Genomic DNA, 13,965 nt, shown 5'->3' with positions numbered 1-13,965 from the left:
GAGCTTCTTGGATTTGTGTGAGTTTTTTCTTCCCTATGTCAGGGAAGTTTTCTGTCATTATTTTTTCAAACAGGTTTTCTATTCCTTGCTCAGTTTCCTCTCCTTCTGGCACCCGTATTATTCGGATGTTTTTTCATTTCGTGTTGTCCCAGAGTTCTCTTAGGCTCTCCTGCTTTTTAATTCTTTTTTTTCTAGAAGCTGCTCTGCTTGGGTATTTTTTCCTACCTTGTCTTCTAGCTCACTGATGCGGTCCTCTGCTTCTTCTAGTCTACTGTTGATGCTTTCTATTGTGTTCTTTATAGCAGTGATGTCATTTTTCATTTCTTCTTGGTTTTTCTTCATTTCTTCTTGGTTCTTACACATATTGTTGAATTTGTCTTCCATTCTTTTCGTCCACCTTATCACCATTTCTCTGAATTCTTTCTCTGACACGTTGCTTGCTTCCGTTGCCTCCATTTCGTTTACTTCCTTTTCTGGTGATGCCTGTTTTTCTTTCATATGCGGGCTGGTTCTTGGTCTCCCCATGATCTCTCTTCTCCAGGTGTTTGGTTATGTAGTTCTCTCTCTGCTTTCCGTGAGGAGAAGCAGGGCTCCACGTAGTCGCACTGTCCATGATCCGGTGTTTCTGGGTTAGCAGCCGATCTCTCAATGCCGGGTCTTTGGATGTATACACTTCCATTAACAGCCACTCAAGATGGCGCAGTTTCCGCGGTTGAGCCGGTGCTCTGGGAGAGATTCCAGCTGCAGTCTCCAACTGTCCCCTTTCTCCGGGAGTCCTCCGCCTTTCCCGGCTGCAAACTGTCTCTCAGCTGAATATCCTCTGCTTATTTGGGCTGTATGTTACCCGCTTCAGCTGCTCACCCTATCTGCTCTAGGACAAGGCACGGGACATGTCTGTCTATACCTCCGCCATTTTTTCTCCCCAACAGTATCCAATTTTTTTTAAATAAAGGGCTAATATAGTAGATATTTTAGGCTTTGCAGTCTCTGTTCCAACTTTGCCACTGTACTTAGAAAATAACCACTGACAATACAGAAACACATGGGCATGGCTGTGTTCCAATATAGTTTTGCTTATGGACCCTGGAATATGTATTTCATATAATTTTCATGTATCATGCAATATTCTTCTTTAGATTTTTCAACCATTTAAAATGTAAAAAAATCATTCTTAACTTTGGCTATGCAAAAATAGGTGGCAGTGTGCTGGCTTTGACCTTTGGGCCATAGTTTGCCAAGCTCATCACTAAGAGGTTAAGGTGCATGCATATGAGTGTTCACCTAGTAACTGTTGTACTATTTGTAAAAATGTTGGGTGTTTATAATCAGCAGGGTTAGAGGTTTGCCCTATACCCAAATTTTAATTCTGGCAGAAAACTGAATTTGATTTTAGTATTCCACTAGAGCAGTGGTCAGCAAATTCATTAGTCAACAGAGCCAAATATCAACAGTACAATGATTGAAATTTCTTTTGAGTGCCAAAGTTTTTAAACTTAAACTATATAGGTAGGTACATTGTTATTAACTTAGTTAGGGTACTCCTAAGGCTTAGGAAGAGCCACACTCAAGGGACCAAAGAACCGCATGTAGCTCGCGAGCCACAGTTTGCCGACCACTGCACTAGAGTATTAAAGGGTTAACTACATATGCTTTCATCTGAAAAATCTGCCAAGAGTTCATTGGCCCAGGTTCAGGGTTGACATGCTGCCTAATCATAGTTTATTACTGTGCTACTGGCCTGTTCTTACAGAGCCTTGGATCTGAGGCTCCCTGGGCAAAGGAGGTGGGGGGCTTCTTGGCTCAGGGATAGACTAGAAACATAGCAAACACTACTCATGCAGGGGGGAAGAGAGGCTGGTTTTGGAACTACTGGATGAATTGACAGTGTCTTCCTTCCTATTGTGCTGCAGGCACAGGGTGGAAAACAAGGTATCTGGCTGATAACCACTTGCTTCTACCGAAAGAGCAGCCAGCTGATAGTGTGAGCTCTTATTGCACTTATGCTGCCCCAATTCAGCTACTCTACTTCCCCAGCTCTGTTTTCTCTCTTCCCAATAAATAAATGCAAGAGTGGCAGTACTGTCCTATTACTAAGGATATATTCTTAGCACTAAATGTAGCACATAACTACAGCTTACCATGTGTAAAAAGAATGAAGAACTTGTCTTACAGCTGGTGAACTTAAGGCGGGGAGGGGGCAATACACAAAGGGAAGAATGCCAACTCTTTAGTATCTGTCAAAGCAGTCCCTCATATTAAGGTTCTTGATTTAGGATAAAGGATAATGCTATAAATGAGGATACTAATTAACTATTACTAGAATATTCAATGTAAAAACAAAATGTTGACTTTAAGATCTTATCTTTCAATTATCTTGCTTGTTGTACAAGGGAGACAGTGTTTTTGCAGATACCAACAGCCATACTTTTGTGCACAGCAAATGTAGTGGATGTGACACAGAAGGACTGCAAATACTTTTGGAGTGAGTTATGTGTCTGTCCAATAAGGATACATATGGTTTCCCAGCTAGAGTTGTAAGTATTAAGGACCCACTCAAATAGGGGAAACTCCTCCATATATGTAGGATATATTTTTGTATTATATTATATGGCATATATAATATATTGTATATTTATATTAGATAGATAGATAGATAGATAGATAGATAGATAGATAGATAGATAGACATAAATAGAGACAATGAAGTCCTCTGCTCAGAACATAGCAAGCTTGGAAAATAGATTTATGTATATGTATGTATCTATACTAATAATAGAAGAATATGCAAATTGTCCAGGACACTGTCACAGTAACAGTAACTACCAGCAGGCTGTCTGGGGCTACCAGGCTGGCAGGCGGGTTAGTGAGGGATGACCAAATGACTGAGCAGCAGGCTGCATGAGGCGACCAGGCTGAAAAGGGTTAGTGGAGGGACGACCAAATGACTGAACCACAGGCTGTGTAGGGTGACCAGGCCAGCAGAGGGGGGCAGTTGGGGGCGACCAGCCCAGCAGAGGGGAGCAGTTGGGAGCAACCAGGGCGGCAGGGGGGCAATTGGGGGCGACCAGGCCGGCAGAGGGTCAGTTGGGGGCGACCAGGCCAGCAAGTGGGGCAGTTAGGGGCGACCAGTCTGGCAGGGGGGGGCAGTTAGAGGTGATCAGGCCAGCACACAGAAGCAGTGAGGGGTGATCAGGCTGACAGAGGGGGCCTTTAGGGGTGACCAAGCAGGCAGGCAGGTGAGCGATTAAAAGCCAGGGGTCCAGGATTATTTTTCCAAGATTTCTGTGAAATAAGCAGGGGGGTTCCATTGTCTCATGTTATAGTGAGATATGACAAAAACCTCAGCAATTTTGGGACTGTCTCTTTATAAATCCAGAACATCTTCCAAAAATTTGTAGTTGACTATTATAGTCAGCAGTCCCTACAAGGATTGAAAAGCCAGGGGCTGAGATTATTTCAGAATTGAGTGTCTAGGACTATGCTGACTAGACAGTTCTGCTACTAAAGATGTCTAGGATTTGGGGACCACCTTAAGGGGTCCTCATTTTGGACCTGAGATCCAGAGTTCCTAGACTTTCTAATGCACAACATGTCTAAGTCAGGTTTAGTGAACTCAAGAAGCTTATGATCCAGGTCAATATTAGCTATTATTTTTACCATTATTATATGCCAGACATTGAACTAAGTGCAATTTTATGTACTATCTTACTTAATCTTCACAATAACTGAGTACAATTATTATACATGCTTTATAATGAGGAAATTGAGAGTTTAAGTAACTTGCCTATATTTACATCTTTAAGTGGTAGATCCAGGATTGATACGTACACAGTCTAAATGCAGATACCAAGATCTTAACTCCAACACTGTGCTGCCTCCCCTGAGGACAGAATCTAAGCTCTTCAGATTGTAATTGTGGTGAAGCAATGTAACACATTTGGAGAGGAGCATAAGTTCTATTTTTAAACAATCAGACAATTAATTTGTTTTTTGTCTGGATAGTCTTGCTCTCAGTTAAAAAATCTAGTTCTCTTAAGAATGGATGAAATTAAAATTATTCCACTGCCCTTTGTTCATGTTCACATTTAATAAGTACTAGTATTTATTGTATGCGTTGGGCCTATACATATAAATTTTATCAGAGGTAGCATTTATGAAATTGGACCTTCCACATATAGTTGGTTATCAAGTAAAAGGATATTGAGAAGTCATAAACATGGAGTTGCCACCAAAAGCCATGCAAAGAGATGAAACTGCTATATGCAAAGGTCTACATCAGTGGTTGGCAAACTCATTAGTCAACAAAGCCAAATATCAACAGTACAACGATTGAAATTTCTTTTGAGAGCCAAATTTTTTAAACTTAAACTATATAGGTAGGTACATTGTTATTAACTTAATTAGGGTACTCCTAAGGCTTAGGAAGAGCCACACTCAAGGGGCCAAAGAGCCACATGTAGTTCGCGAGCCGCAGTTTGCCGACCACGGGTCTACACTATCCAATAAGATAGGAACTAGACACACATGGCTAGTTACTTTAAATGAATTGTAGTTAAAAATTCACTTCTTCATTCAGACTGGCCACACTTAATTGCTCAATGGCCAGATGTAACTTGTGGCTACAATATTGGACAGTAAAGGTATAGAACATTTCCACCATTGCAGAAAGTTCTACTGGACAGCACTGATCCAGAGAGAAGGTCAGGAAGAAGAACTAAGAGAAGTGTTGACAGAACCTTGGGTACCACCTACAATTAGGAGTCAGGAAGTAGAAAATGGGGCAATAAAGGAGAAGCTGAAACAATGACCAGGATAATGTGGGGTCAGGAAAGCCAAGAGTGGGGAATATCAAAGAGCAAAGTGTGGTTCTCAATGTCAATTGGTGTACATATCTTTTGAAGTTAAGAGTTGAAAAATATCCTATGGATCTGATAAATAGGACATGTGGTGCACCTTAGTAGACATTGATGATAGGGCTGCTTTATGACAGACACTGCTGGACAGTGGATGTTCCCAGCCTCAGCCCCTCCTCTCAAGCCCAATGGGGCAGACATCACAGAGAGGTGCACTATCAATTTCCTTTTTGAGAGTCTGACTTGCCACTGGCTATAACAGTATGGGTGGCAGCATGTCTCCTTCCCTACTTAATGCTGCCTCAGTGGCTTTTTCAAAGCTTTTGGCCTTGAATATTCCCAAAGAAGTTCCAGGAGTGGTAAAGTGCTCAGAGCTATGGGAGAACAGTACTATTCAATTCATAGGTGATGCCTGAGTTTGGTAATGAAAGTTAAAAATTGAGTCTGACTTTTGTCAAATTTATAAGTAATCAGTAAGAACTGGATGGCAAGTGAAAGAAGACCAGGCAACATCATAGAGAATATTAAATCTCAAGGGCCATTAAAAGCATTGGGAAGGGCCCTTTTAGTTGATTTAAAGTAACCCCCTGGGGTTCTTTTAGGCCAGTGGTCGGCAAACTGTGGCTCGTGAGCCATATGCGGCTCTTTGGCCCCTTGAGTGTGGCTCTTCCACAAAATACTGACTTCTGCGCATGGGCCACAAAGTTTCAATTGCACTGTATGTGCGCGCCCGCATGTGGTATTTTGTGGAAGAGCCACACTCAAGGGGCCAAAGAGCCGCATGTGGATCACAAGCTGCAGTTTGCCGACCACTGTTTTAGGCACACTTAACATGGTAATTCTGCTCTGATCCAGAGCCAGAGAGCAACATAAATCTGCACTTTTGAAATTTTGACCTAGTCCTTGTGGTAATGTAAAATATGTCCATACATGTGTTCCTAGAAGTTGGAGAAAGTTTAGCTTTCATTTTGAACTGTCCTTGTTCTTTTGTTTCAGGTTTTCTTGTACTTGTAGCATTTTAGGCACCACTATGATGGAGTGTTAAAGGGCCTGGGCTAGCATGGGTTAGATGCAGATTCTAATTCAGCTCAGCTATTGACTCAGTGACCTGTCGGTAAAGTTCCTATGCTATATTACTTTACAGGAAGAAAACTGGAGGCCTTGATAGTGAGGTGAAGTGGAATCTTGGATCAGGTGGGGTGGTATGGACAAGGGTAAGCCTTGTAACTTTCAGTCTTCTAATTTGCAATAAATTATCTGTTAAAATCTTTCTTTGTTTTGGCCATACACCCAATACCCTACCCCACTCATATTGGGGTTTCTGGAATCTCAATTCTCCAAAGGGGCTCCAACCTTGCAAAGTGAGGCTAACACAAAGTCAGGCTTGCATCATTTGCCTAATCTTCTTTCCAAAAATCAAAACAGGAATTCAAAGAACACTGGGTGGTTAATGTAAATAAACCACAAATAATCAAATACTTGCAAGGGGCTTTCTCCCCCTTGCCTTTCCCTTCGGCACTTATGTGCACACACATGCACACACAGAGACATGCGAATCACACAGCGGCACCTTTCTGCCTATTTAGTTTAGGATGAACCCAAGGAATTATTGAAGGATGGAAAATGTGTTAGGGGAACTACACTGTAAATAACCTTGTTCTGGCCCAGTTGGCGTGGCTCAGTGGTTGAGCATTGACCTATAAACCAGGAGATAATGGTTTTATTCTCACACAGGGCATATGCCCGGGCTGTAGGCCTCATCTCCAGTGTGGAGCATGCAGGAGGCAGCCAATAAACGATTCTCTCATCATTGATGTTTCTCTCTCTCTCTCTCTCTGAAATCAATAAAAATATTTTAAAAAATAACCTTGATCTGGATTAACTATTCCTTGTTGAGGGACTCTGATGTGAGCATCTCCAAGATTAATAATGGTTGCTGAAATTGTCAGAAGTTTGGGAACCAGATTATTCCTTCAATTGCAACCATCATCTCCCCACTTGTTCCCACCCACCCTCACATGTTCTAACAAGGCATGCATATCATCTAGCTTAGTTCTTGGCCCATAGCAAGGACTCATAAAAGGCCACTTTTATTCATGAAGTAACTGTGCTAATCATTGTTAAGAATAGAGAAGGGGTAAAATAAAGGGTTCTGACTTTCAGTATTAGCAGTAACAATTGCCATTTATTGAAGGCCTATCATGTGTCCCTTTCTTTACTTCAATCATCTCTTCTTAGCCCCAGGACAACCCTGAACAGCCCAATTTACAGATGAAGGATTGAAATTCAGAGAGGTGACATAATTGCCCAAAATCACATAGTTCCTAAATGGCAGAATCAATCCAGGTCTTTGACTCTGGAGGCTATATATCCTTTCCACATTTCCACACTTAATTCAAGAAGCAGGACAAAGGAGACAATGAAGAGCTCAGGATTAGGCCAGAGTGAAGCAGGCTGGACTATACTATGCAGGGTTAAAGGTCACCCCATATCCCTTGTAAACCAGGGCCTGGGATCAGCAAGCTGGGCCTTTATAGCTACTCCAGGCATTTTCTTTCTCCTCAACCTGTATTATAACTTAGTTCGTCCCTTGTTTGTTTGTCCAGAGAAACAGGTTGTAAGAGAAAGTACACTTGAGGTGTCTTCCGGAATTATGCCCTGCTTTGCTTACTATGAATAGCTTCCTCTCAGCCAGTTTCCATCAATGGCATTTTACAGGGAAGGTGACCAGTTTGAAATAAGCCCTAAGGAAATGTCAGGACACCAATATTCTCTTGGTATGTGCAGTGTTCCCAAGTTTTTGCAAAAAATTAGAAATGTTGAGATCTTGAAGCAAAAGTGGTTTGATCATATTCACAATGTCATTCTAAACCCTTGGTCTGGGATCTAAAGGTCACCATATATTTGCTTCTTTACTTATTAACCAAAAGCCAACAATGATTCAGAGCAATCTGCAATGGAAACTGAGTGTAGCTGTGTGCAGTAAACATTTTTATCCTCTCAATTCCCATTCGTTACAATAGGCTGCAATTTGCTCTTTGTTACCCAGTTGGCCTTAAAGAACTAGGTAAGGTAAGGGATCTCTGTGCTCTTCAAGCAGATCTGGAGTGTGAACACATCTGTAAGAAGTATGTGCAGACCATTACAGATAATTAAAAAGGGAGGGGGGCATGAATTTATTTACCAGGCCACTTTCATTATTTTCCATTAGTAAATAGCCAAATAATTGATTGTGGATTTATTATTAAATTAACATAAATGAAAGGACTGCTATATAAAATAGAATGCACATATTGATTTTGGCTTCATCCTTTAACAAGGATAGATGATTTTACTTCTGAGAGTTTTTGTAATCAAAACTTGCCCAAAGCAAAAAGAACTGTAGGACCAGAATGCTTCAGGGCAGGACACAGGAGCTGGGCAGTTTAAGGAGGGGGCATAGGGTGTGCCAAGGGACTTGCATTTCCTGTGTGAGAGGAGGCAAGGCAGAGTCCTCTTAACCTTTATCAGTGGTTCTCAACCTTCTGGCCCTTTAAATACAGTTCCTCATGTTGTGACCCAACCATAAAATTATTTTCGTTGCTACTTCATAACTGCAATGTTGCTACTGTTATGAATCGTAATGTAAATATCTGATATGCAGGATGGTCTTAGGCGACCCCTGTGAAAGGGTCGTTCGACTGCCAAAGGGGTCGCGACCCACAGGTTGAGAACCCCTGCTTTAGATGGTGGTAACTGAGAAGATAGTTGAGTGTCTGGATATCAGGCACTAGGACCCAGGAGCTTTCTGTGTTTCCCCTGGTCAGTTCAGTGGCCCAGTTGCTGAGGTCTGGGCTGTTGGTTCTTCTTAGCTGTATCTGGAAAAGACTGTTCATAAAAGCTCTGGCCTTTGTTTGAAGAAGGTCATATGAACCCAGGGCAGGCCTCTTTCCTCTCGCCAGGATACATGCCCCCAATTTCTACATTGAGTGGGGAGGACTAGCTTACAAATGCCCTACAAACTCTGATGTTGAGGAGGAAGTACTGTGATGGTGACATTTAGGGATTGCTTGCCTGCTCCTACATTTGTTTCTCCCCTTCCACCTTGACTTGGAGGAGCACACACAGCTTCCTCATTCCTATCAAGAAAATGCCCAGTCACCAAGAAATCAGAGCCAAAACATCATGTGACAATGTTGATTAGTACTGCATATGCCACTTTAGCACAGTGGTGAGCAGTACAGTACAGTCCTTAGAGTGCAACTGGCCTGGCTTCAGATCTTGCCCCTACTTACTTTTTATGTGTGCAGCTTTGGGAAAGTAAATTAACTTTGCTTTTTGTCGTGTTAGAAATAGGTGTACCCTGGCTGGTGTGGCTCAGTTGGTTGAGCATTTTTACATGCACCAAAAAGTTGCTGGTTCAATTCCTGGTCAGGGCACATGCCTGGGTTGCAGGCTTGATCCCTATTAAGGGGTGTGCTGGAGGCAGCCTGATCCATGTTTTCCTCTCACATTGATGTTTCTCTCCCTCTCCTTTCCCCTCTCTAAAAATCAATAAACTATTCTTTAAAAAACAGAAATGGGTGTAATAACAGTATCAAATTTCCAGGGTTGCTAAAGCAATTGAACTAGATAATGCTAGTACATGTAAAACAGCAATCAATAAAACCTGGCACAGAGTGTGTTCTCAATAAACATTCCTCACTCCCACCTCCTCTCTATCCTAGCTGCTTCCAATCTCTTTGCCCACCCCTCATTGTAGCACTCAGTTTATTGTCTTCCCCATTAATCTGAGCATTTCAATGTCAGGAATCCTGTGTTAGGCATTTTTTTGGTTTCCTTCATCATCTGCTCCTTTGCCACGTCTGGTAACCTCCAACTCACTTTCAGCTCACACACATTTCTAGGCACAAAGAAGTTCAAAGAGAGCAGCTAGCTCTTCCTTCAAGCACCATATTGACATTTTATTATGACAGAAAACAGTCACAAGATAGTTAATTTTAGGTTTTCTCCAAAATTCACTGAGGTGCCACACTGGATTTATATTCACCTCTACTTGTATATTCAATACCTACTAGGTTAGGTAAACCACAGATGATGGGGGATGAGGGTATTTGGGGAGGGGCACTGAGGTAGCAATGATTAGCATACATAAAATGTAAAGTGATCTAAGGGTCAAACTGTGATGACACACAGGTTCCTAGGACAGCATGTGATTAGGTGCCAAGCCAGGAAGTGTCACACTAGGTGTACAGACAGGGATGTTTCTCCTCTCTTCTATCCCCTGCCCCATCAAACCCCTGCTCTCATTTGGGCTTCTGAAGCTTCTTGTATACAGCTCCATTATATGACTGTCATCACACTGTATTTCTGTGATTCTGGGATAGACACCTGACTATGGTTTGTAATTCCCACAGAAGCCTTCATGGATAACAGGGGCTTAGTTCAGTCTAATATAGGTAAAGGATTGGAACTAGACAGAGGGAAGGAGAGCATTCAGTTGGAGTATACACATGCCTAGAGCCAGACATATACATAGTACATTGCCTCTGGGTGTTGAGGGGTGGTGACAGTAAAGGGATGGAAGGACTGTGAATTCACCAGGATGACTAGAATGTGGAGTCTGCAACCCATAATGAGTGATGCAATCATCTAATTGTTCACCAGGCAGCCTGGCATTTATGGAGGCTCTGCTAAAGGGATGGGGTGGCAGGTGGGGGGAGGGTGTTGAAATTAGACAAGAGAAAGATTATTTCTATAAGCTTTGCTAGGGCTCCCCACCCTAGTTAGAAACATACGGCCCTGGCAAGGGTCTTTGTTTAATTTGGGCCCATTGCTTATCCTCTCCTGCTGCAAATTGTTAGGGGAAAAGCAAAAAGGCAGCTGTACTGCCTGAAGTAGTAATCATTAGCTAATGCTGCCATCTCCAGGAACCTGCCTGCTAATAACCAGCACATAGCAGGCCTGCTTCAAATTGGCTGCCCTGGCAGGCTTCACCCTAAATCCACTCCAGCACCCACTGGCTAGCTTGGTTTTTCCATTCTGAAATTTCACTGGGCAGCTGGAGGAAGGGAAAAACTGCCAAGGCCTCCTAGAATCTTTGACTACCAGCTGCCTTTTATTTTCTCCGGTCTGATAGGAGAAAAGATAACAAACACTGTCATCTGAAGGATAAGAAACACCTTGCATTAGTGTGCTACAGTTGCCATAACAGAATACCACAGACTGGGTGACTGAAACAACAGAAATTAATTTTCTCACACTTCTGGAAACTAGTAATCTAAGACCAAGGTGTCAGCAGGTTTGGTTTCTTCTGAGGTCTCTTTCCTTGTCTTGCAGATGGTCACGTTCTCACTGTGTCCTCAGGTGGACTTTCCTCTGTGTGTGCACATCCCTGGTTCTCTTTGTGTGTCCACTTTTCCTCTTTTTATGTGAACACCTTTCTTTTGGGATTATGGCCCACCCTAATGGCTTCATTTTAACTTAATCGTCTCTTTAAAGGACCTATGTCCAAATACAATCACATTCTGAGGTTTTGGGGTTTAGGACTTCAACAAACGAATCTGGGGTGACACAAGTCAGTCTATAACACACCTCCTACAGTGAAGAGGGTACCCTGATTCCTTGAGACTTTGGGTAAGCTCTTTCTCTGTCTGGATGATTCCTCATTATTATGATAAAGTATGTATTTCCTCATCAATTTGGTAAATGGGTTGGAGCTAGAAGCTTAGAAATTTTGTTCAAAAGCAAGTGATTCTATAAAGTAGAGAGATATATACGATTTTCAGAAAAGAAATGCAATTTTTTAAATCCTCACTAAGGATATTTTTCCCATTAATTCATTAATTTCTAGAGTGTGTGGAAGGGAGACAGGAGGGAGAGAGAGAGAGAGAGAGAGAGAGAGAGAGAGAGAGAGAGAGAAACGAGAAACTTCGACGTGAGAGAGACACATAGATTGGTTGCCTCCTGCCCCCACCCCCACGGGGCTAGAGAATCTAAAACTGAGGTATGTGCCCCTGACCACGAATCGAACCTGAGACCATTCAGTCCGAGGGCTGGTGCTCTAATCATTGAGCAAAATCAGCCAGAGCAAGAAATGCAAATTTTTGATGACTTGCTACTGCTGGATTTTTATAGTATAGACTGATTTCTTATTCTGCGAGCAAAATAATGTAGCAATTTAATTATAGATTTCAAACATGATCTATGTCTTCATTAATGTGTTTATTAAATAATATTTTAGTGTCTTATACTAGTATATACCAGATACTATGTTAAATGCAAGAGATAAAAGCTGATGTGTTAGATCACATTTTCTAATTAGCTCTTATAATTTTAGACATGTATTCCACCAGAATTATTGAACCCTGAGGTAAAAATCAGAACCAATAGTGAGTTGAATCATTTTTCTACCTTTAACAATGAGTTTGTAAATGTAATCTCAAGGCTTTAATTGTCCATACATAGTTCCCTAGTTTATTTATTCTTTCATTCATCTGTGCATTCTGTAAATATTTCAAATGTCCACATTGTGCCAGGCACTGTGCTAGGTGCTGAGGATACTGTGGTGAATGAAATCAGCAAAGCCATTACCCTCATGGTGCTTACAGTCTAGGGTGGATTTGAGGCTATTTTATTTCATGAAATGTGATGCCTATATACTAGAAGATATATTAGGAGTTGCCAAAACCACCTCCAGGTTTGGTGATTCATTAGAAGGATTTACAGGACTCAGCATCTAGTCATGCTCATAGCTACAATTTATTATAGCAAAAATACATAGAGCAAAATCAACAACATGATAAGGTGCATGGGGAAGAGTCTGGAGGAAACCAGGTACAAGCTTCTAAGAATCCTTTCCCAGTGGAGGCACACAGGACTTTTATTTCTCCCAGCAACAAGTGTGACAACAAATGTGCAATGTTGTCTACCAAGGAAGCTCATTAGAGACCCAGTGTCCAGGGTTTTTATTGAAGGCTAGCCACACAGGCACCATCTGTCTAGTATGTACCAAAATTCCAAATGCCCCAGAAGAAAAACAGGTAGGTATTCAGCATAAAACCACACTGTTTGTATAAAATTGTTTAAGTGCAATGAGCCACTTTTATCATTTAGTGAAAGTTTCATATCAGTATAGGGAACTGTATACCAACCAGCCAAGTTACCTGTCATCAGACAAGGCCCAACTGTGTAAGCAGGCCTTTCAAAGGACAGCAGTCTCAGGGCAGTTAAGTTGGTGAAGTAATGAGTTAAGAGGTAGACTCAAATATTGCCCAGATTTGGCCACACAACTAGAGAAGTCAGGATGGCTGTAGGATTCATATTCTTATATCAAAGGTTTTAGGAACCTTATAGTTTGACATTGTTTATTTTCAGCTGAATTAGGCTCTCTTGAAACTCTAGTACACCAATAGGGTAGATGCTTGATAATTCAGACACATTCTGATTTTTGTTCTCTAAAATTCAAAGTGTAGATCATAGCCATCAAAAGGGAAACCACTTCTGGAACTGTGGCTTCATTTCCACCAATTACAAATTCTTACACATTTGCTATATTCTTATCTGACAATTAAATATGAGTAACTCTGACAGTACCTCCCATTTTGGCTGTTGGTGTCCTAGAAACTCAGATCAAGGAAAAAAACAACACTCCAGATAAGTAAAGACCTCCTAGTATTTAGCTCTTGGAAGAGGCAAAAATTCTAGATGTACTGACATACAAATTGAATGCTTGAATTCCTTAGTGCCTAGAACAGTGCCTGGAACCCAGTATGCTCTCAATAAATATCTGAAGAATGTATAAGCAAATGAATGGATGGATTAAACATATAAAAGCAGTACTGGCTGTTGTGGCTCAGTTGGTTGGAGTGTTGTCCCGTGCACTGAATGGTGGTGGGTTTGATTCCTGGTCAGGGCACATGCCCAAGTTGTGGGTTTGATCTCTTGTCAGGGTGCATGCAGGAGGCAACTGATCCATGTTTCACTCTCATATCGATGTATCTCTCTCTTCCTCTGCTTTTCCCTCTCTCTAAAAAATCAGTAAAAGCATGTCCTAGAGTGAGGATTAAAAAAAAGAAAGAAAACATATAAAAGCAAAATAGTGATTAGGATGTGTGAAAATTGAATCTAAAAT

General features: G+C 41.6%; 1 protein-coding gene and 1 long non-coding RNA gene across 3 annotated transcripts in view; one reads left to right on the top strand and one right to left on the bottom strand.

Moving 5' to 3' along the window:
• LOC106723818 overlaps window positions 1-3,106 on the bottom strand; it is an 11,459-nt gene extending 8,353 nt beyond the window's left edge. Inside the window, exons 1-2 of the long non-coding RNA XR_001359548.1 lie at window positions 3,096-3,106; window positions 1,749-1,753 (exon numbers count right to left, since the gene is read on the bottom strand). This is a non-coding gene — a long non-coding RNA (uncharacterized LOC106723818). The remainder of the gene's footprint in view (window positions 1-1,748; window positions 1,754-3,095) is intronic.
• FGF13 (fibroblast growth factor 13) overlaps window positions 1-13,965 on the top strand; it is a 594,651-nt gene that overhangs the window by 419,324 nt on the left and 161,362 nt on the right. The window lies entirely within an intron of this gene.

This window comes from Myotis brandtii, unplaced genomic scaffold, assembly GCF_000412655.1.
Source record: "Myotis brandtii unplaced genomic scaffold, ASM41265v1 scaffold654, whole genome shotgun sequence".
Classification (NCBI taxonomy): domain Eukaryota; kingdom Metazoa; phylum Chordata; class Mammalia; order Chiroptera; family Vespertilionidae; genus Myotis; species Myotis brandtii.
The sequence above is the reverse complement of the archived record's forward strand: the minus strand, read 5'-3'. Positions and strand labels throughout refer to the sequence as shown.